Here is a 25,127-nt window from a genome sequence, read left to right as displayed (position 1 = left end):
AGCTGATGGTTGGCTCTTCACCTCCATTTTGTAATGATTCGAGTAACTCCCCAACCCTTGGGCATTATATCTCTTCATGGAACATTCTATATATTGTGTGCAAGCTATTTGCAAAGGGTTGGTTGGCTTGTAACTTCTGGGAGACTGTGGGAAATAAACTCTGTTTATTCACTGTATATTTTGACAGAGAATTAATGAAAGGTAGTGGCTCTGTTTCATGAGATTCATGTGGTTGTGAGTGTAGCAAATGTGTCTCTTATGTTTTCATATGTATTTCGTTATGTTTCATAATTCAATTCATGTTCATTTCCAGTGAAATTTTCTGAGTTAGATAAGGTAGAATTCAATTTTATTGCTCTGCCTGAGGGAAAATTTCATGTTCAGTGTTCTTCTTCTGTTGAAAATGATTCATGTTCCTATACCCTTTTCACTCTCCTAAAAATCTCTCCATTCCACATTGTTTCAAACTAAATTGCTACACTTTCCGCCTCCCTTTCCTCACGAAGTAATCTGTGCCTTCGTATTAAATTCTCTATTCTTTGCTGACCGTTGGTCCCATACCATCCAAGAAGCTCAGTCATTCATAAAAATTGTTTCTTGTATCCCTATTCACTTACTAGCCTAAGATTAATACTTCACTATAAGTCATCTCAGACCGTTTTTGTTTATCCATTCACTGAGCGTGACTCAGAGAGAGCCCTCTCCTGTTTTGGTAGGGCTAGCTACCAGACTGAGTGTGGTTTGTGGTTACCCTGAATTTTTCCTTCCTTCAGCCTAGGGCAGATTTAGGTGCTAACATAGTGGCGACCATACTGGGGAACTGAAATCAAATCCCCTTATTTCTTAATAATTCTAAGCTTCTGGATGATAAGTTTAGGATTGGATAGGCTGAGTAAGTTGGTTGTGTCCTGTGGTTTTTCTCAATAGCACGCTGGCTTCGAGACGATATACCAGAGCCAATCCAGACCCGGATCCTCCTCATATTTACGAAAACCCTAATTTGATTCCGAGACTCCTTCATCAAGAGAGCACCATAACTCCCGTGTTCAAATCCCATTCATGTCCTGACATTTTTTAGTATCTTGAAGAGCTTGAGTTTGATGAGCGGTTTGAAATATCATTGTTTGAGTCTAAATCCGAAAGGGTTGTTGACTATACTATCCCCAATCCGCAATTTCTTGTAGATCTAGAAACCGAAAGAGCTAATCAGTTAATTGATATTTATATTGCGACATAGCCTCAAACTCCATTTTCTAGCCCCTTACAAACTATGCAAACTCCTCCAACAGCTCCAAGGCCAAATCCACCAAGAGTGATGGCTACCCGTTTTGCACCCCTTGTTCTGCCTCAAGTTCTAGATGATATGCCCGCAGATTATCAAAGAAAAATCCCATTTTTTGATGGCACTCCTAACAGAATTACTGCTCAACAACATGTGGAAAAAATGGAAGAATTCTATGAACTTCATGAGATTGATGCGGAGAATGTGGAAATGAGACTCTTTGTACAGACATTTGCAGGTGAAGTAAGGAAGTGGTTCAGAGGTTTGCCGGCTGCACGTATCACTACCTTGGCCGAACTACAAAGACAATTTTTAAACCGATGGGAAGTGAAAAAGAATCCCCTTCAAATTCTGGCTGAATATGAACAAATCAAACGAAACACTGGTGATTCGGTCCAAGATTATTGTGTTAGATTCAATACAATTTATAACGAAATTCCAGATCATCTAAAGCCGCCTATGGGACTAGCTATGATGAAATTTCCAGATGGTTTTGATGCTGATATGGCCTACCAATTAAGAAAGAGAGAACCAGCCACAATGGAAGACATGCAGAAAATCGCGGTCAGCGTTGAAGCGAATCTGCTGTCCAAGAGAGCTAGAGCGAAAGCAGAAAAGAAAGTCACAGTTAAGGAAGAGTCTTCTTCAATGGATCAATTACTCAAAAAGGTAGAGCAGATGCTTGAAAGGGTGAAGCTCAAAAAACTTGAGCTGCAAGTTAGAAATCCTAACTTCTGTGGCCAGCAGCAGCAGCCACAATATAGAATAAGACAAAGAGATCAACGCGCCCAAGGGCAGACAGCACAACAGCTAGTACAAACACCTTTGCAGCAAAATTTTGTGCATGGACCAGAGTCAGATGAGGACGGAAATGTAATAGGTGAAGAAAACCACCTCTTTACTCTAGATGAGCTGCCTACTTACATTACCAAAGAAGAGGAGTGTGTGGTGAGCTCAGTTACACACAAAGATGCAGATTTCATTCTAGCAAGTGACACTATTTTACAAGAATAATCAGAGGAGTATCAAAGGGGGTATATGAATGCTCTGTATGCACAACAACAACGATATTCACTTAGAAACAAAGATGTGCCAGCCAAACCAATTCATAAAAGGAAGGAGGTTGAAGCATCGAATAATTCATCAGTTTCACAAAGGAAAGGAAAGGAGGCGGTTGGTCCGGAGAGTAGCAAATCACCATCAACAGAACAATCACATCAGCAAGCTGCATCAAAAGAAAAGGAAAAGAAAGAAATCCCAGTCAAAGAGGTAGAAACGTTTCCCGCTTTTAACTTAGAGAATGAGATTTATAAGTTAAAAGTATCCGTCCCCTTGATTGAAATAATGAAGAACAACAGTTATAGAGGACACATATCTAAGATGTTGAATTTGGACCCAATGTCCGACATGGTGAATGTTGAAGACGATCAACCCGAAATGATTTTTGGACCAGCATCGAATGGTGAGTCTCCTGATAGTGATGTGCCACCCTTTTATATCATTTTAAGAGTGCATGATTTTGTGTTACACAATGCCATGTTCGATTCTGGAGCCTCTCACAATCTCATGCCCAAGGCTATCATGGATAAACCTAGTTTGGACATCACCCAGCAATACCATGATCTCTATTCATTTGATTCTAGTAGAGTGAGATGTATAGGACACATCAAAGACTTGGTTGTGAGTTTGGATCAGCTCCCAATGAAGAATGTTTTGATGGATGTTGTGGTAGCAGATATTCCTCCAAGGTTTGGCATGCTTCTTTCCAGGTCTTGGGTAGCGAAATTGAAAGGGACACTACAACTAGATTTCTCCTATGCAACGATCCCAGTGTTTGAACAAATGAGGAAATTATATCGGGAACAAAAAATGAAATATATGATCATAAGCAAGGAGAAACCAATAAGTCATCCAATTAACAATGTACATACAGATTTAGAGTCTTTTGTTTTGTATTTAGATAGTTTAAATGATATAGATAGTCAGGTAGTAGAAGCAGATGATGTTCCAGAAATAACAGAAAATTTCAGAGAAATTTTAAAGAAGGAAGGACAAGAACAACAGAACAATGTTGGGAAATCAGCTGAAAGTAATGGACAGCAAGCAAACAAGGCACAACAAACAGATTTCCAGCACTTACAAGAGGAGGAAGAAGGTTTGTGGACCATGGATTTTGATGGAGCAGTGGGAAATGATGGCGCTGGAATTGGAATTTGGGTACGCAGTCCTTTCTCCGCCCCAAACAAAGTGCCTAGTAACGTGAGGGTTTTCTCTTACAAGTTGGCTTTTGAGTGTTCAAACAATGAAGCTGAATATGAAGCTCTGATTGCTGGCCTGAAGATTCTAAGAAAGCTGAATGCTAAGAGGGTTTTGATATATGGCGACTCTGAATTGGTAATAAAGCAGGTCAGAGGCGAGTATTAAGCAAAACATCCTAGGATGTGGGCCTACCGTAATGCAGTTTTAGACATTCTAAAATTATTTTCAGAATACACCTTGACATGTGTGCCTCGTATACAAAATAGTATTGCTGACGCTCTTGCCAAGGCAGCAAGTAGTTTGAAGATCCCAATGAATTCCAACAATAAATTCGAAATCCATGTCAAGCATCGTCCAACCATTCCAGACAATCAGAGATATTGGCACGTGTTTCAAGATGATGAGGAGATTAAGGATTTTCTACAAAACAAAGGCAAGTTTAAAGAAACCTCAATAGATGTAGAAAATGACGATGGTAAAGGGAATGGTGTAGATGAAGTGAAGATCAATGAAATGGACGTGTTGCAGCTGAAGAATAACGTTATTCCTAAAGGCTTGATACCTTTAGAAGAACTTTTTGATCAAGATGATGTAGCCCGCAAGCCAACATTGCAGCCAACAGAGAAGGGTGTAGAAGAGGTCAACATCATAATAGCTTCCAATCCTAAGTTGGTAAAATTGTCCAAAGCATTGTCGCCAAAGATCGAGGACAAATACATCAGTTTGCTGGCTTCATTTTTAGGTGTGTTTTCTTGGGACTATTCTGATTTAAAGACCTATGATACCAATATAATTCAGCACACGATACCCATCAAGCCCAATCAAAAATCATTTATACAGAAGTTGAGAAGGATAAATCCAAAGTTGCTGCCATCTATTGAAAAGGAGGTAAACATGTTGTACAAGTCAGGGATCATTGTGCCCATCAGATTTTCAGACTGGATCTCTAACTTGGTGCCCATACGAAAGAAGACAGGTGAGATCCGCTTATGCATTGATTTCAGAAATCTCAATAAAGTCTCATTGAAGGATAACTATCCACTGCCCAAAATGTACCATATACTTCAGCGAGTAGTGGGGGCATCTCGTATGTCACTACTTGATGGCTCTTCCAGATATAACCAAATTTCTGTCCATGAAGATGACCGGGACAAAACATCATTCACCACTCCATGGGGAACCTTTCATTACGCCAAAATGCCTTTCGGTTTAAAGAATGCAGGTGCCACGTTTCAGCGTGTAATGGACTTGGCTTTTGCAAATGAGAAGGATGTGTTTTTGGTGGTGTACCTATATGATTTGACAGTGTTTTCCAAATCTGATGAAGAGCACATGCATCATCTAAAAATTATCTTTCAAAAGTGCAGAAAATATGGTTTATCGCTGAATCCAAAGAAAAGCTTATTCACCATGGAGGAAGGCAAATTACTTGGGCATATTATCTCAAAGGATGGAATTCGTATTGACCCAGCACGTGTGCAAGAAATTCAGCAAATCGATCTGCCCCAGAATAGAAAAGAGATACAAACGTTCAATGGTAAGATGAATTTTCTACGTCGCTTTGTACCTAATCTTGCTGAGCACCTAAGAGAAATGACAAACATGCTTAAGAAGGACAGCCAAGTGAAGTGGACGAAGGACGCTATAAAATCTTTCAATTTGGTCAAATTGGCTCTTTCTTCAGCTCCAGTTCTAGTCGGCCCGGACTACACTCAGGATTTCATATTGTTTTCATTTGCTTCGGAGCACACTATGGCAACAGTATTATTGCAGAAAAGAGATGATCATGAAAGACCCATTGCATTCTTTAGCAGAGCTATAAGGGATGCAGCCTTAAAGTACAACATCATTGAGAAACAAGCCCTGGCACTTATGAAGGAATTGAAAGATTTCCGGGTATATATTCTACATTCTCATATTTTACCTAACGTTGCTGTAAAAGATGTTTTAGTGCAGACCAATCCTGAAGGAAGAAGAGGCAAATGGATTGCAGCCTTGCTGGAATATGATGTGGAAATAAAGCCTACAAAGCTGGTCAAAGGACAGGGGTTGGCGAAGCTAATGGCCGAATCAAACTTGCACGCCTTGGACATAAATCTGATCACTGCTATGTCTGATGAGAATGAGGAAGGATCATCCATTCAGGTATCTGAAATGTTTACTCTTTCTCCATGGTATTCAGATATCATATATGTGCTTAAAAATCTATCACCACCGCCCGACATGACTAGAAACAAAGCGAGAACACTCAAGTTGAAGGCTGCCAAGTTTTGCATTTTAAATTCTATGCTGTATTGGAAAGATCCCAGTGGCATTTTGTTAAATTTTTTGGTGGAAGAAGAGGCAAAGAAAGTCATGGAGGATTTCCACGGAGGAGAGTGTGGTGGTCACCTTTTTTGGAAGTCAATAGCAAATAAAATTCTGAGAGCAGGGTACTATTGGCCGACATTGTTTGCTGATGTATATAAGATGGTCAAGCGCTGTCATAAATGCTAGATTTTCGAAGGAAAACAGAAGTTACAGCCTTTTCCACTTAAGCCTATTGAGATGAGCGCTCCTTTCTAGCAGTGGGGGTTGGATTTCATTGGTGAAATTCATCCCGCTTCTTCTAGTCAACATAGATGGATCCTCACAGCGACAGATTATTTCACAAAATGGATTGAGGCAACTCCCACCAGACAAGCTACAGATACGGTAATCATTTCATTTCTTGAAAATAACATCTTGTCTCGTTTTGGTTGTCCGAATAAGTTAATCACCGATAATGCAGCAACTTTCAAATAAAAAAGGATGGTAGAATTTTGTCATAGATGTCACATCATTTTGGGTCACTCAACTGCCTATCATCCGCAAGGAAATGGATTGGCAGAGTCATCGAACAAATCATTGGTCAACATCATCAAGAAGCTGCTGGAAATAAATAAAAAGAGCTGGAATAAGAGGTTGGTCCATGCACTTTGGGCAGATCGGATCAGTTAGAAAAAATCCATTGGTATGTCACTGTTTGAGCTTGTTTATGGAGTTGACACAGTATTTCCCACCTCTCTCGCTGCCCCGGTAGTCAAACTTCTTCAGGAGGCCGACTGTGAAGAAGATACCATGCAAAGAAGGTTGAATCAAATGATCCACTTGCAGCAGACAAGAGAAGAAGTTTTCAAGAACACATCCAAATTGCAGGAGAAAATAAAGAAAATTTATGACAGAAAAGCAAAGGTAGATAAATTTCAGTTGGATGATGTGGTGTTGAAGTGGGATGCAAGGAATGAAGAGAAAGGTAAGCACGGAAAGTTCGAGAATCTTTGGAAAGGTCCTTTCAAGATTGCAGCATATAGGGGTCAGAATGCCTTTCTTTTGAAGGAAATGAACGGGGAAGATTGTCCAGGAGAGCTGATCAATGGTCGGCTGCTCAAGCGGTACCACCGCTGAGTTATTAACGTTGCTTCCACTATCATTGTAAATACCATTTTATTTCAGTTTGGTTTCAGTCTGTCAAGTTAGTATTTGAGTCATTTCAATGTCAAGTTTGAGTCAATTTTTTGCTCATTTTAGTTTCATAAATGAGTCAGAGTTCTATGTTGTTGTCGAAATGATGACTCCTTTGCCCAATGGACGAAGCCACTGTTTAGCTCTTCCAAAGATCTGTTGTTCTTGGCAACTCCAAGGAGCTACCATCCCCCATTGGAGCCAATGTTAGAGTCGGTCTGGTTAGCCCTTCGTTAGAGATCAAAACTCTTTATGCATTTCATTTTTAGGTGTCCCGCTCCATTCACTCAGCTGCATTCCGCTAGGGGCATGCCATGATCTGACGGAGAAGGTCATGCTAGTAATTTCCCCTCATATCTGGCTCCTGCTGGCTTAGGTCTTTTGTCAATAATTACAAATGTCCATAACAGTCAAGGTCTGGTCCTTTAATGGACAAAGGTCATTTTAGGTCATTAGGTCTAGGGATTAAATCAATTTGGTCTTTAAATATGTCCAGTAAAGCCATGTAGGCCAGAGTGACACCCTTCTAAAGTAATGATTCACAAAGTTTCAACGTCATATTGATAAACTTCGACTGTCCTTCAAAACTTTGTTTTGAAGAAAATTCAAACAGTGTTATTGGTGACAAAATTTTCAAAACGGTCTTCAGTTGATTTCTTCAAGTGCAGTCATAGTTTCCGTGGCCAAATGTCCTGTCAAGCAATCCCTGCAAAGAGTGCCGAAAATTTCATCATTTGAGCTAAAATTTCAAAGGAAAAGTGAAAATCAGGGTTGTTTTAAAATCAGTGAAAAAGTGTCAAAACAGAACATTAGAAAAATGGGTTTGTGGAGAAGCAAAAATCTAACCCATCACTTCCAAGTCTTTATAAACAATTTTCCACCATAATTGAAGTCATTGTGAAAATCAAGTGCATAGGGAGACATTGTAAAAGGTTGGAGAGTGCAATCACGTGGTTTGGAGCAAGTTTGGAGGCCGTTATAGGCACAGTGCATATAGGCAGGGGCACGACGCACACACAGGGCACGACGCATATAGGCAGGGGTGCGGCGCACACACAGGGTGCGGCACACACAAAGCTCGCGTGCAATGCAAATTCATAACGGGTGCGGCGCACACCCAGAGCATGGTGCACTGGGTTTTGCACGCGGCGCACAGAGACAAAGCGCCCAGAATTTGCCAAACTCCCTCAATTTTTTTTGTGAAGCACATAAATTGCAAGGTAGGCTCCATAAAATCACTTGTGCATCAAATTTGTTAAAGATATGGTGGTTTATTGCCTGTGATTAAATGCAAAAAATTTCATAAAGTTAACCACAAGAAGACACCAAAAAACCATTTTGCTAGGGTTGTGCCATTGTATTGTTGCTGCCAAGGCTTTATTTTCCCTACCTTACCCCTGTTCCTTATTCCCCTATGCCATTTTTCCTATTATCACTACCCTAACACTACCAAACTCATATTCCCTTTCCCTTCCTCCTATTGCTCAATTAAAACCCCGAACCCTAACCTGTCAAATACCAAAAACCCCTACATATCCCTAAACAGAATTCTCCCTATAACCCCTATTCCCATTACATTACTCCCCTCCTAATACTCCCTTTGTTTCATTGTTCCCCTTGGTGGCAGATATCACAAACAACACCCAGCTTCACCATCATCAAAGGGGTAGCCTAAATACAATTTATAAACAGCAGTCATGGTATCTGAGGGTTCATCAGAGTATGAGGTGGAAACTCACAGTGATACAGCTTCAGGAGAACAGGCCCCCAGGAGACATCACAGGAGTGGAAAACATGTTAGGGATGAGCCAAACACCCTCACTGAATTGCAGGCATGCCCTCTTGCTATGTCATGTTTCTAGCACCTAGCATGTTTTGAATTTTTTCAAAGGGTGGCAAATGTTAGAGTTCATCATGAGTTGGCCCATCTTTTTGTGCTTCACCTACATGGAGGTCAGTCTATCTTGGCCGGGGTCACCTTCACATTGACACCCGAAACTATCTCAGTGGCAACAGGCATACCAAATGTTGGAGAACAGTGGCATAAGAAGAAGAAGGTGGATAGGCATCATTATGAGCCTTAAATTAAGGCCAGTTGTTTGAGGCATCTCACAAGAGTCTTCCCATTCAGATTTTTGAAAGATGAGTATGCTCTGCTCATGAAATTGATCATGAAGTACTTCAGTTGTGAGGGAAGGTTTTCTTGCCTATATGCCTATCACATCAGGCTGCTCATGCACTTTACTAGGCTGTGGATGATGAACCTCCCATTTTTCATTTGCAGGAACATAGAGAGGATGAAAAATTTCATGCAACATAAGACCCCTCAGCAGCAGCTCAACAGTGTTTATCACTTTGCTCTTATCCGGATTTTGGTGGATCATCAGTTGGGATTGCATGGCATTTCTTGGGAGGACTTCATCTCTCGTGACTTCTTCAGTTCTCCACAGGTAGTATTAGAGGCAGAGCATGAGATAGGTGGTCCTTCTCATCAGTATGAGCGCCATGAGACCGCTACTATGCCATTATTCATCACTTATCAGGGAGGCAATAGACATTTGTTTGCAGTGGCAAAGCGAGTGTTATCTCCACCTAGGGTGGAAGGGGCCTCGCTTCCTACATCGACAACACAAGAACATGACAAAGGTAAGGAGCCCATGCATGATGAGGGCCCTTCAGGTGAGCCATCAAGTGAACAAGAGACAAAATTTGTTCTCCTTCATGATGATGAGACAGATACATAACCTACAAATGTAGAGCTTAGAGAGATCATCCAGGAGCAACAATCAGTGATTGAGGCCTTATCCCTTGACTTGGAGAGGGCTAAGTGAAACATGAAGTACTTGGAGTAGAGAAACAAACAGCTAGAGGATCAGCGGGCGATCATGTAGCTACAAAACATTCGTGAGCATCGCCAAGCTGCACAAAGGAGAAGAGTTGAGCTCACGTCATTGGAGCAAGAAATCAATGTGGATCGGGAGGCCAATCTCGATAGTGTGAACATGCACTTGGAGAGGCTGATAGACAAGGTTGACAAGGACCATGCTTTGCTAAGACACATGGCTTATCATTATAGGACACGAAATATGAGTGCAAAGGCCTGGATAAGGAGCTTGAAGGCAAAATTGAGCAAAGCAACAAAAGAGGTAAAAGAGGCAAAAGAGCAAGATCGGCTTCGAATCTTGGCTGAGGCTTCTTTGGCACAGCATAGCACCCCATAGGGAACCTCTAGCCCAAATTTCAAGGAATTTGGGGAAATTTTGGTCACATGACAAATTTTTGGGCAAAACACAGGTTTTTTCTCCCAGTGGCGCGGTGCTAAAAATTGGGAACTGCAAATGAAGAGTGGTTTGCATTTTTGGATTCAGAATGAAAAATCACGACTACTCGTGCTTGGACAAGAAATTTGGGCAAGATCTGAGCCTCCAGGAGGTCAAAAACACCCAAAAATGGCCTCTCTGCCCCCTTTTTGACACACAGGAAGCCGTCTTGGGAGAATGAAGATTTGGAGGGGAAAATGAGCACCAAATTCAGAAATTGCAGTTGGGTTAGAAAGTAGATAGGATAAGATTTCCAACAAGCACACTTGGGCACATTTTGGAAACTTTCAAGTGCCTCAAATCAGGCTCCAAAGTAGCGCAGTGCAAAGAGAAAATGGCGCGACGCACACAGGAAAAATTGCGAAATTTGCTTCCGTTTCGCGAAATTTCAATTTGCGACTTCTCCAAGTGGGCCCGCTCATCTAGATTTCAGTTTTTTGGCACCTAAGGTGGCATTTAAAGTATTTTCTCTCCAGATTGGCTTCTATCCAAGTGGCGAAGGAAGGCAAACGGTCACCCAAGCCATTTGTCATGTTTGTAATGCTGCACCTGTAGCTGATGGTTGGCTCTTCACCTCCATTTTGTAATGATTCGAGTAACTCCCCAACCCTTGGGCATTATATCTCTTCATGGCACATTCTATATATTGTGTGCAAGCTATTTGCAAAGGGTTGGTTGGCTTGTAACTTCTGGGAGACTGTGGGAAATAAACTCTGTTTATTCACTGTATATTTTGACAGAGAATTAATGAAAGGTAGTGGCTCTGTTTCATGAGATTCATGTGGTTGTGAGTGTAGCAAATGTGTCTCTTATGTTTTCATATGTATTTCGTTATGTTTCATAATTCAATTCATGTTCATTTCCAGTGAAATTTTCTGAGTTAGATAAGGTAGAATTCAATTTTATTGCTCTGCCTGAGGGAAAATTTCATGTTCAGTGTTCTTCTTCTATTGAAAAGGATTCATGTTCCTATGCCCTTTTCAATCTCCTAAACAATCTCTCCATTCCACGTTGTTTCAAACTAAATTGCTACACTTTCCGCCTGCCTTGCCTCATGAAGTAATCCGTGCCTTCGTATTAAATTCTCTGTTCTTTGTTGACCGTTGGTCCCATACCATCCCAGAAGCTCACTCATTCATAAAAATTGTTTCTTGTATCCCTAGTCACTTACTAGCCTAAGATTAATACTTCACTGTAAGTCATCTCAAACTATTTTTTACTTATCTATTCACTGAGTGTCACTCGGAGAGAGCCCTCTCCTGTTCTGGTAGGGCTAGCTACCAGACTGAGCGTGGTTTGTGGTTACCCTAAATTTTGCCTTCCTTCAGCCTAGGGCAGATTTAGGTGCTAACAGAGACATCTGTGGACAACCTCATGGAGTTTTTCTTTGCTAGCCTACTAATTGAATGAAATCATAAATGATCTACTCTGCACTATTGTAATGAGACTGCAACTATTTAAACAGGTGAACAATTAAACAATAAACCTTTGGAATGGAAATGAACTACTTAAGCAGATGAACAAAAAATAAGAAACTATGCTACTTAACAATACAATAAAGAGGAGCTTTGGCTGCTAGGTTAGGGCCCTAACCCAAGAGCTTTAGCCCTCTGAGTTAACTCAGCGCTAGCTAAAAAAAAAACTCATCTCCATTATAAAAAAACATGGTATTACATCAAAATTGTTACAAGTCTGCACTTGGTCACAAAGTAGAGTGAAAAGTCCGAATACTTCTAATGCTTGCTAACTAACTAAAAAAATTGAGGTCATAATCCCTTCTATTTATACATCTGAGGTATCCAACAACTTCCTTCAAAATTAGGGAGGCGCAGCTCCCAACACAATGATAAATTCGTGCTTTCCCTTTCACTAGCTCAGCTGCTTTCTAGTAGGGAGGCTGCTTGCACTTTCACTTGCTTGGCTGCTTTCTAGTACTCTCAATTTGGCTTGTTTGCACTTTCACTTGCTTAGCTGCCTTCTAGAAGGGGGGCTGTTTTTACTTTCAGCGGATGGAGGGATACTCGAATGGAGGGGTAGTAAATGAGGAGGATTTACCTCCTGTAATTCCTCTCCCTTGTCCCCTCTGATTTTTTACCAAGGTCTTTTACCATAGTTCCTTGCTTTTATCTTTTATTCCTACATTACATGCACATTATATCACAAAGCAAAATATCCAAATCTAACTCATCTCATAAGAAAAATATAATCAAAAGTATGCAATAAGTTGTGAGAATGGTTGGTTTGACTAAGCTACGAGGTGAATTAAGGCCAATTAAGGCCCATATAATTACTTAATGATGAGGCTCATCAGCATCTTTGAATAATGTAGACCAATAAAAACTAGTTTGTATGACTTTATGCCTAGTTCTGTTACCTGCTAAATGGACCCCGACTAGTCTGTTATGGAGATCACGCAGTACGTTCTCTGAATCATGTGCTTCCAAACACCTAAGCAACACTCCATTATGGTGCTTTCTCAAAAGCAACCCATGCACCAACTAGTAAGATTATTCTTTGAGAATAAGTGCCCTCTTTTGTCATGTAGATAGATGGGAAGGCATGATGTCATGCTCAAGGTATTGGCGCACATCTATGTCCCAAGAGTTCATGATAGTAGTGGGGGAAGCCCACTCAACATTGTACATTTTGATTTCTTACTCCCATCCTGAGAGATCTTCTTCTTCATTTGCATCCACTTCTTCTACTGGTAGCCAACATAGACTGTGGCGAACTGGTTTGAACTCTAATTCGCATTCCTATAAACCAGTCATCCAATTAGCTCTTCTCTCACCCAGCTCTTGTTGAACAAACAATGATCTAATTGTTGGGTGCAGAACAAAAAGAATATAGTGACTTTTCAAGAGATAGGGCCAAAAGGGTTTCACTGCCTTGTATACTACATAAGCCTACTTGTCAATGGTGGGATAATTGAGTTCGGGTCCTTGAAGACTAGCGCTCATAAAATATATAGGCTGCTCATTTTTTTGATCATCCTTTTGTGTGAGAACAATGATGAGAGAAGTTTCAGAAGCAAAGGTGTAGAGCAAAAAATACTTGATGAAATATGGGTTGTAAAGAGCAGGTGCTTTTGCAATAGCTTACTTGAGACGAGAAAACATGTCCTTTTCCCTTTTGACCCATTTGTATACTGCATCCTTCTTTATCATCTCCTGTATTGGTTTAACAATATGAGAATAATTGGAGATTAACTTGAGGAGAAAATTGATTTTTCCTAGGAAGAACTGCATAGATTTTCACTTGCTTGGCTACCTTCTAGGAGGGGGGTTGTTTGTACTTTTAGCTGATGGAGGGATATTTGAATGGAGGGGTAGTAAATGAGGATGATTTACCTCCTGTAATTCTTCTCCCTTGTCCCCTCCTAGTTTTTACCAAGGTCTTTTACCATATTTCCTTGCTTTTATCTTTAATTCCTACATTACATGCACATTAGATCACAAAACAAAATATCCAACTCTAACTCATCTCATAAGAAAAATATAATCAAAAGTATGCAATAAGTTGTGAGAATGGTTGGTTTGACTAAGTTAGGAGGTGAATTAAGGCCAAAAAAGGCCCATATAATTACTCAATTATGAGGCTCATCTACAACTTTGAATAATGTAGACCAATAAAAACTAGTTTATAAGACTTTATGCCCAGTTGTGCTACCCACTAAATGTCCCCTGGCTAGTATGTTGTGGAGATCATGCAATACATTCTCTGAATCATGTGCTTCCAAACACCTAAGAAATACTCCATTATGGTGCTTTCTCAAAAGCACCCCATGCACCAACTAGTAATATTATTCTTTGAGAATAAGTGCCCTATTTTTCCGTGCGAATAGATGGGAGGGCATGATGTAGTGCTCAAGGTATTGGCACACATCTATGTCCCAAGAGTTCATGATATTTGTGGGGGAAGCCCACTCAACATTGTACATTTTGATTTCTTACTCCCATCCTAAGAGATCTTCTTCTTCATTTGCGTCCAGTTCTTCTACTAGTAGCCAACATAGACTGTGGTGAACTTGTTTTAACTCTAATTCATATTCCTATAAACTAGTCATCCAATTAGCTCTTCTCTCACCCAGATCTTGTTGAACAAAAGATGATCTAATTGTTGGGTGTAGAACAAAAAGAATATAGTGACTTTTCAAGAGATAGGGCCAAAATGGCTTCACCGCCTTGTATACTACATAAGACTACTTGTTAATGGTGGGATAATTGATTTTGGGTCCTTGAAGACTAGCACTCATAAAATATATAGGCTGCTCATTTTTCTGATCATCCTTTTGTGTGATAACAATGAAGAGAGAAGTGTCAGAAGCAAAGGTGTAGAGCGAAAAATACTTGATGAAATATGGGTTGTAAAGAGTAGGTGCTTTTGCAATAGCTTGCTTGAGATGAGAAAACATGTCCTTTTCCCTTTTGACCCATTTGTATACTGCATCCTTCTTTATCATCTCCTGTATTGGTTTAACAATATGAACATAATCGGAGATGAATTTGAGGAGAAAATTGATTTTTCCTACGAAGAACTGCACAGATTTTCACTTGCTTGGTTGCCTTCTAGTACTCTTGATTTGGCTTGTTTGCACTTTCACTTGTTTGGCTGCCTTCTAGAAGGGGGGTTGTTTGTACTTTCAGCAGATGTACGGATATTCGAATGGAGGGGCAGTAAATGAGGAGGATTTACCTCCTATAATTCCTGTCCCTTTTCCCCTCTGAGTTTTTACCAAGGTCTTTTACCATAGTTCCTTGCTTTTATCTTTTATTCTTGCATTACATGCACATTAGATCACAAAGCAAAATATCCAACTCTAACTCATCTCACAAGAAAAATATAATCAAAATTATGCAATAAGTTGTGAGAATGGTTGGTTTGACTAAGCTAGGAGGTGAATTAAGGCCAATTAAGGCCCATATAATTACTCAATTATGAGGCTCATCAACATCTTTGAATAATGTAGACCAATAAAAACTAGTTTGTATGAATTTATGCCCAGTTGTGTTACCTGCGAAATGTCCCCCGGCTAGTCTGTTGTGGAGATCACGCAATACGTTCTCTGAATCATGTGCTTCCAAACACCTAACCAATACTCCATCACGGTGCTTTTGAGAAAGCACCCCATGCACCAACTGGTACGATTATTCTTCGAGAATAAGTGCCCTCTTTTGTCATGCAAATAGATGGGAGGGCATGATGTCATGCAGATAGATGGGAGGGCATGATGTCGTGCTCAAGGTATTGGCACACATCTATGTCCCAAGAGTTCATGATAGTAGTGGGGGAAGCCCACTCAACATTGTACATTTTGATTTCTTACTCCCATCCTGTTGGGCCTCAAAATAGTCCCTATTTTCACTCCATTATTCACCAATATCTTCACATTTTACCTTCATGTCACCTCCATTCCACCTCCATATCATTACATTTACCTCATTATTGGGTTATAACAATGCTTTTCCAAAGTTTATTAATTCTTAACATTTTTAAGTGGATTTATGGCTAAACTTTAGAAAATAAGATGCTTATACTTATACCTAACAATTAGAATGAGTTTGTTGACATGTGTAGGCACAAAGGAAGCTTCCAGGGCATCTTTATGTGGCCTTGAATGATCAAATTCGAATTTGATAAGATAAGCCTCATGGAAAAGATCATGATCTCATGGAGAAGATCATGGACCTCATGGAGGAAATCATGGAGGATAGGGTTATGTGTCTAGATGGTTGAGAAATGTATGGAACTAAAGAGAGATTAGTGGATCATCATTATGAGTTTGTTATCTCATCTCATTGTATAAATAGGAGTACCTCCTCCATTCCAAAGAGAGGACTCTTGGAGCATTGTATCCAATTTATGATGGAATAGAATAAAGCTTCATTTTACATATATTTTCATTATGTAGTTTTAGATTTAAGTTGTACATATATTTCCATTATGTAGTTTTAGATATAAGTTGACTTAATGTAGTATATGGAATAGCTTGTCACTTTGTTCTTAGGAGAATTGAGCTCACTCTAGAAGGATCAAAGGAACATGTTATTTCATATTAGATCTTATTTCATTTAATTGCTTAGATGATTGAGGATTTGTTTGTGATTGATGAATGAGTTTTAAATTAGAATCTTATCAACATATGAGAGGATATCCAAGAGTCTAAGTTAGGCTCTCTCTCCATTTGATTCATATGATAATTGAAATTCATTCTTTTGCTTTTATGTTTCAAGTTATTTCATTTCTTATGCTTATGGATGAATCTTAGTTTAGTTTGGATTAGTACATCAGAGGACAATCAAGAGACTAAGTTAGTCTTTCTCTCTCTTTGAATCTGAACAACAATTAAAGTTCATTCTCTTGTCTTCATTTCAAGTTTCTAGTTTTATGTAATCAATGATTTCTCTATGATACTGTAGGGAAGGACAACCAGGACCTCCTTAGTTAGGAGCCTCTTCCCTTGCATATTATATTGAATCATAAATAATTTAGCTAGACATAGAGTTAGTTGCCTACTCCTGCATATATTTTGCTGGCATCATCACAAGCTTACGAGTTTCCCTGGTTGATAATTTAATGCAGCAATTTAAGCCCAATAAATTGCCCAACATTTTGGCACCGTTGCCGGGGATGGTGTTAAGGGATTAGGCATTAGGAATTTAATTCAGTACTAGTATTTTTCGTTAGAAAAACTAACTTGTGAAACCTGGTGACAGCAGGATCTTCACAAAGGAGTTCAAGTTTGAGTTTTCTAATGTTTTAGTATTTAGCTAGTTTTAAATTCAGTTTTTTAAAAACCCCCCTTTGCACAAATAAAAATAAATAAAGCGATTAGTATGCTCTCTTCCTGCGCTTCGTGCGATCAAGAAGATCAGAAAATCTATTGATTTATTCCAAATAAAAATACTCTTGCTGGAGAACTAATCTGCAATGCGACAATAAAGAATTTTGTGAATGAGAAAAAGATCATCTTCAAAACGCAACCCCTTAAAAACGTCAGATTTGAAAGGCAGTTTGTGATCCAACCCAAGCAAATCTGGACAAACGGAGACATGGGTTTTTTCCATAATAGAATGAGTTATATAACCCAGAAATCGTTTGCTTAAATTCCTAACCGTCTAAGAGTAAATCGTGGTTCTTCGAGACCCTATTTTGGTAATTGCGTGAATGAAAACGGTTTTTTTTTTTTACATTTATTGTGATCCAGGCCACAACTTTCAGGCCATAAGGGAGCAGATTCTTGGCTCAGAGGATACCTCAGGAAGGCCAGCCCCATGAATGGATTTCCCCAACACTTTGGCGCTGTTGGGACTGTCCCGCGGGAGAAAACTAGATACAAAAGTGATATGAGCGTTGGCTCAAGAAGCGTTAAGAGGGAAGAATCGTTTTTGCTTGGCCAAGGATGTCGAATTTGGACATGGATACAAAGTCCCTCCAATACAAAGAATTGTCAGCAGCCCAAATAGCCAGCAGTGACCTCGATTATGCCTACGAACTACAGTTGCAGGAGGCCCTCGCAGCCTCCATGGGAACAACCCAATACCAGCACCATGAAACCGCTAAGAGTGTCTCCAATTCTGGTGGCAATCCAGGCTGCTCTAAGATGGGTGGCGGCGAAGAAGGGGAGATGACAATGTTATTGAGAATGCAGGCCCTCGAGTTCGAGAAATTCCAACAGGAGGTCGCCGACCACAAGCAGGCAGAGGAAGAAATGCGCGTTCGTCTGAAGACATTTACAGAAAAAGCCATGACGCTAAATTTGCCCGCAGCATTCAAGTAATGCCGGAGGATGAGTCGGAAGCCACTGGGAAAGCTATGAGAAACCCTTCGATGCCGAGCAGAATAGTAAGGATGACAGACAATTTAAATTGTATTACAAAGGTATGATCAGCGCTGACAATTTGGACGGGATTGGTGATCGCTGGGATGCTCTTGCGGGAGCGGGCATTACTATCTACGATCCGGATGATAATTTGATTCTGAAGCTGGGGAAGCAGCTTGGGCTTGATATGAGTAGGGTGGTTGCAGAGTATTCGGCGTTGAAGGAGGGTCTTATTCCTGCATTCGATTTGGGTATCCAGAATATTATTGCTCAGGGGATTGTGTCCAAGTATACAATCAGGTTATAGGTCGTTGGAATGTCAGACAACGCAAGATTGTCAAATTTCACCAGGAAGTGGTAGATGACTATTTTGACGATGATCATCATTGGTATCCACTATTATGAAGCGGTCATAGTGAAGCAGCTCACTCTCCTAAATTCCCTGAGTTGAAATGTAAGAGTCCACCAAATCCCACTTTCTATTGTGCGTTTGGTATTTTAAGCTTAATTTTGTTATTGTATTTATTTGTTTTGATTTCGTTATACATAATTTCTTCATGTTTGTTGTAATTTATAAATGTTTGTTATTATAATTAATATATTGATATATTAATTGTATTAATATATTAATTTATTATTATATTTGTATTTTGTTGTTATTTATATTTTTAAATTCATTGTATATATTAATATTTGTTAATTGTAATTTGTTATATATATATATTTATATTTATAAGTTGTATATATTTGTTAATTATTTTATTTAGTTATTAATTAATGTTTGATATAAAAACTGTATTAATATATTAATTATATTAATATGTTTTATAATTGCATTAATTAATATAGTTATAATTTCTTGTTATTTGATTATTGTTATGTTGGTTATTGATTATTATTTTTTATTACGTTGTTATAATATATGATTGTCTTAATACATTGTTAAATATATATATATATATATATATGTTAAGTATTTTGTGATTGTTTTTGGTATAAAACAAAATTTTGGTGGCATGCAAATTGAGAGAATCATGAGAATTACAAAAATTGGATGAAACTGCAAGCGTTGGTACAAGTACAAAAATTAAAAAAATTAAAAAAATTTCCACAAAATTCACGCAGGTTTGAAAATAAATAATGGAACATTTGGAAGAATAATTTAAAAGAACATTTGGTGGAATGCTGATTAACTTGCTTAGAGTTGGCAATTTGATATTGTTGTATGCTTTTATAACATACTAATCTGCAGGACACAACAAATCTATGATGCCGAACTTTTCGCCATGCACAGACGTCAGCTGACACAAACAGGGAGTATTACTCTTAATGGTTATTTTCACAAATGGATTGATATTAATATCATGATTAAGTCAATTTTAACACTTTGTTTGTCCTTAATTTGTTTTATTTGGTATGAAATTTTTGCGTAAGAATCCTAAAGAAACTGGCCATTTCTTCTAGAGCACACTTATGTTTTCTTTGTACCAAGTTTTTTTACAAGTTACAAGATAATCAAGTGAACATAAGGAGATTACATTGTGACGACAATTGGTCTTCCAAAAACTAAGTCATGACAGATTCTAAAGATAAATCTAACTCTACAACCACTCCTTTGCAACTCCCTTTTTGCACAAGATTTTGACTTCCACCAATTGTCCAACCATCAAGCATAACCTTTCCATATCCATTTTTCACAGCAAGAGTTCTTATTCATACACCATGCATTTACTTACATCCATTCCTTACAAGCTTATTGTCATTTTCCATGTCATTACCATTCCCCTTCATTTCCGCAATAAAACCCTGCTTGAGTCAAAGTCCTAGAGTCTAAGTATCATTGAAAAAACACCTAGAGGCTTGCATGCCTTAATGGAAAGTACTCTTGCCAATGAACAATGGGAGTACATTAATATCCCTTGTTTGTTGGATCTTGTAGGTGACTCGACCACGACAAATTTATTCGTACCTACAAAGATGTGTTAGGCATGTGACTCCCATTGGAATCAATGGTGGGAGCTCTTGTGTTGGCTAGGGGCATTCATTAACGACCACTAAGTCAACAACTTCTTACTATGTTCGACATCGACACATTTAATCACATAGTAAGATTTGTGCCATCAAGTGTTGAAGACTTGAAGACTCATATTTTGTAGCAGATGAAGCCAATTTCTTTTCATTGTTTCTCAGTTTGTCATCACTTGAGGACAAGTCAATCAATAAGGCTGGGAGGGAAATGTAACTTATATATTTTATACCTTCCAAGCCTTATAGATTTTCAGCCATATTTAGTAGACTCATCGGATTCATCATCCAGCAGCAGATACGACTTTCATCCATGTTTAGCAGACTCCTCAGATTCATCATCTAGTAGCAGAGGATCTAACAGCCGATACGACAATACAGATCCATCTTTTATCCACAACTTGAAGAAGTAGCTTCAGAGAAGAATTATGGCAGCTGAACATGAATGATTCATGCATGATTTTCCCAACCAAGTAAAGAAGACTACGAACAACAGTTTTTGCAGCCACACGTGCACAACTCTCATTCATTTTTGGAAGGGTAAGTTAAGGTATGATATTTTCTAACTTTTAACCATTAAATTCCTTGAAAAGTTAGAATACTAATTTTTGGAAAAGCTTCACTTCCTTTCCTCATTTCACATAACTGCCCAAACCATCCGTTTAAGGGGAAGGATACATTTGCATACATACTTTGTCATATATCATATAACATCCACATTCATATATCACAACCCCACTTAACTCCCCTTACCTTCAAAACATATTCACTATTACATGAACATATAAATGGCTTTGTCAAAAGTATTTAAAAGTTAATTGGATGCCAACATAATCATGGTTGTTACACAAGAACCAACCATGATGCATTCCAACAAAAATACTCTGCAATAAAAATCACATTACGCAAAGATCATACATTGAATGCAACAAACAAAATATGGTTGAAACACAAGAACCAACCAAGTTGTAGTTCATCAAAATAACGCTTTGCAAAAGTTAAGTAAATGATATCATGCAGAGTTTAAGCCAAAGCTCAAGTACCAAAAAGTAATGTAATAGATTGCATGAGGACATGCAATACCTTCAGTTTGGGGGAGATGTTGGGCCTCAAAATAGTCCCTATTTTCACTCCATTATTCACCAATATCTTCACATTTTACCTTCATGTCACCTCCATTCCACCTCCATATCATTACATTTACCTCATTATTGGGTTATAACAATGCTTTTCCAAAGTTTATTAATTCTTAACATTTTTAAGTGGATTTATGGCTAAACTTTAGAAAATAAGATGCTTATACTTATACCTAACAATTAGAATGAGTTTGTTGACATGTGTAGGCACAAAGGAAGCTTCCAGGGCATCTTTATGTGGCCTTGAATGATCAAATTCGAATTTGATAAGATAAGCCTCATGGAAAAGATCATGATCTCATGGAGAAGATCATGGACCTCATGGAGGAAATCATGGAGGATAGGGTTATGTGTCTAGATGGTTGAGAAATGTATGGAACTAAAGAGAGATTAGTGGATCATCATTATGAGTTTGTTATCTCATCTCATTGTATAAATAGGCGTACCTCCTCCATTCCAAAGAGAGGACTCTTGGAGCATTGTATCCAACTTATGATGGAATAGAATAAAGCTTCATTTTACATATATTTTCATTATGTAGTTTTAGATATAAGTTGTACATATATTTCCATTATGTAGTTTTAGATATAAGTTGCCTTAATGTAGTATATGGAATAGCTTGTCACTTTGTTCTTAGGAGAATTGAGCTCACTCTAGAAGGATCAAAGGAACATGTTATTTCATATTAGATCTTATTTCATTTAATTGCTTAGATGATTGAAGATTTGTTTGTGATTGATGAATGAGTTTTAAATTAGAATCTTATCAACATATGAGAGGATATCCAAGAGTCTAAGTTAGGCTCTCTCTCCATTTGATTCATATGATAATTGAAATTCATTCTTTTGCTTTTATGTTTCAAGTTATTTCATTTCTTATGCTTATGGATGAATCTTAGTTTAGTTTGGATTAGTACATGAGAGGACAATCAAGAGACTAAGTTAGTCTTTCTCTCTCTTTGAATCTGAACAACAATTAAAGTTCATTCTCTTGTCTTCATTTCAAGTTTCTAGTTTTATGTAATCAATGATTTCTCTATGATACTGTAGGGAAGGACAACCAGGACCTCCTTAGTTAGGAGCCTCTTCCCTTGCATATTATATTGAATAATAAATAATTTAGCTAGACATAGAGTTAGTTGACTACTCCTGCATATATTTTGCTGGCATCATCACAAGCTTACGAGTTTCCCTGGTTGATAATTTAATGCAGCAATTTAAGCCCAATAAATTGCCCAACATTTTGGCGTCGTTGCCGGGGATGGTGTTAAGGGATTAGGCATTAGGAATTTAATTCAGTACTAGTATTTTTCTTTAGAAAAACTAACTTGTGAAACCTGGTGACAGCAGGATCTTCACAAAGGAGTTCAAGTTTGAGTTTTCTAATGTTTTAGTATTTAGCTAGTTTTAAATTCAGTCCTTTTTAAAAACCCCCCCTGCACAAATAAAAATAAATCAAGCGATTAGTATGCTCTCTTCCTGCGCTTCGTGCGATCAGGAAGATCAGAAAATCTATTGATTTATTCCAAATAAAAATACTCTTGCTGGAGAACTAATCTGCAATGCGACAATAAAGAATTTTGTGAATGAGAAAAAGATCATCTTCAAAACGCAACCCCTTAAAAACATCAGTTTTGAAAGACAGTTTTTGATCCAACCAGAGCAAATCGGGACAAACGAAGACATGGGTTTTTTCCATAATAGAATGAATTATATAACCCAGAAATCGTTTGCTTAAATACCTAACCGTCTAAGAGTAAATCGTGGTTCTTAGAGACCCTATTTTGGTAATTGCGTGAATGAAAACGGTTTTTTTTTTTACAATTATGTTGATCCAGGCCACAGCTTTCAGGCCATAAGGGAGCAGATTCTTGGCTCAGAGGATACCTCAGGAAGGCCAGCCCCATGAGTGGATTTTCCAAACACTTTGGCGCTGTTGGGACTGTCCCGCGGGAGAAAACTAGATACAAAAGTGATATGAGCGTTGGCTCAGGAAGCATCAGAGGGAAGAATCGTTTTTGCTTGGCCAAGGATGTCGAATTTGGACATGGATACAACGTCCCTCCAATACAGAGAATTGTCAGCAGCCCAAACAGCCAGCAGTGACCTCGATTATGCCTACGAACTACAGTTGCAGGAGGCCCTCGCAGCCTCCATGGGAACAACCCAATACCAGCACCATGAAACCGCTAAGAGTGCCTCCAATTCTGGTGGCAATCCAGGCTGCTCTAAGATGGGTGGCGGCGAAGAAGGGGAGATGACAATGTTATTGAGAATGCAGGCCCTCGAGTTCAAGAAATTCCAACAGGAGGCCGCCGACCACAAGTAGGCAAATGAAGAAATGCGCGTTCGTTTGAAGACATTTATAGAAAAAGCCATGACGCTAAATTTGCCCGCAACATTCAAGCAATGCCGGAGGATGAGTGGGAAGCCACTGGGAAAACTATGAGCAACCCTTCGATGCCGAGCGGAATAGTAAGGATGGCAGACAATTTAAATTGTATTACAAAGGTATGATCAACGCTGACAATTTGGACGGGATTGGTGATCGCTGGGATGCTCTTGTGGGAGCGGGCATTACTATCTACGATCCGGATAATAATTTGATTCTGAAGCTGGGGAAGCAGCTTGGGCTCGATATGAGTAGGGCAGTTGCAGAGTATTCGACGTTGAAGGAGGGTCTTATTCCTGCATTCGATTTGGGTATCCGGAATATTATTGCTCAGGGGATTGTGTCCAAGTATACAATCAGGTTATAGGTCGTTGGAATGTTAGACAGCGCAAGATTGTCAAATTTCACCAGGAAGTGGTAGATGACTATTTTGATGATGATCATCATTGGTATCCACTATTATGAAGCGGTCATAGTGAAGCAGCTCACTCCCCTGAATTCCCTCAGTTGAAATGTAAGAGTCCACCAAATCCCACTTTCTATTGTGCGTTTGGTATTTTTAGCTTAATTTTGTTATTGTATTTATTTGTTTTGATTTCGTTATACATAATTTCTTCATGTTTATTGTAATTTATAAATGTTTGTTATTATAATTAATATATTGATATATTAATTGTATTAATATATTAATTTATTATTATATTTGTATTTTGTTGTTATTTATATTTTTAAATTCATTGTATATATTAATATTTGTTAATTGTAATTTGTTATATATATATATTTATATTTATAAGTTGTATATATTTGTTAATTATTTTATTTAGTTATTAATTAATGTTTGATATAAAAACTGTATTAATATATTAATTATATTAATATGTTTTATAATTGCATTAATTAATATAGTTATAATTTCTTGTTATTTGATTATTGTTATGTTGGTTATTGATTATTTTTTTTATTACGTTGTTATAATATATGATTGTCTTAATACATTGTTATATATATATATATATATATATATATATATATATATATATATATATATATATATGTTAAGTATTTTGTGATTGTTTTTGGTATAAAACAAAACTTTGGTGGCATGCAAATTGAGAGAATCATGAGAATTACAAAAATTGGATGAAACTGCAAGCGTTGGTACAAGTACAAAAATTAAAAAAATTTAAAAATTTTCCACAAAATTCACGCAGGTTTGAAAATAAATAATGGAACATTTGGAAGAATAATTTAAAATAACATTTGGTGGAATGCTGATTAACTTGCTTAGAGTTGGCAATTTGATATTGTTGTATGCTTTTATAACATACTAATCTGCAGGACACAACAAATCTATGATGCCGAACTTTTCGCCATGCACAGACGTCAGCTGACACAAACAGGGAGTA

At 38.2% G+C, this 25,127-nt stretch overlaps 2 pseudogenes; both read left to right on the top strand.

Moving 5' to 3' along the window:
- The first annotated feature begins 17,746 nt into the window (after window positions 1-17,746).
- LOC149235449 (uncharacterized) lies at window positions 17,747-18,571 on the top strand (annotated as a pseudogene).
- Window positions 18,572-23,358: 4,787 nt separating this feature from the next.
- LOC149235448 (uncharacterized) lies at window positions 23,359-24,183 on the top strand (annotated as a pseudogene).
- The last annotated feature ends 944 nt before the right edge of the window (window positions 24,184-25,127 follow it).

Source organism: Pinus tabuliformis, chromosome 8 (assembly GCF_031772625.1).
Source record: "Pinus tabuliformis cultivar Carrire ecotype Pingquan chromosome 8, CPIR1, whole genome shotgun sequence".
Taxonomy (NCBI): domain Eukaryota; kingdom Viridiplantae; phylum Streptophyta; class Pinopsida; order Pinales; family Pinaceae; genus Pinus; species Pinus tabuliformis.
The sequence above is the reverse complement of the archived record's forward strand: the minus strand, read 5'-3'. Positions and strand labels throughout refer to the sequence as shown.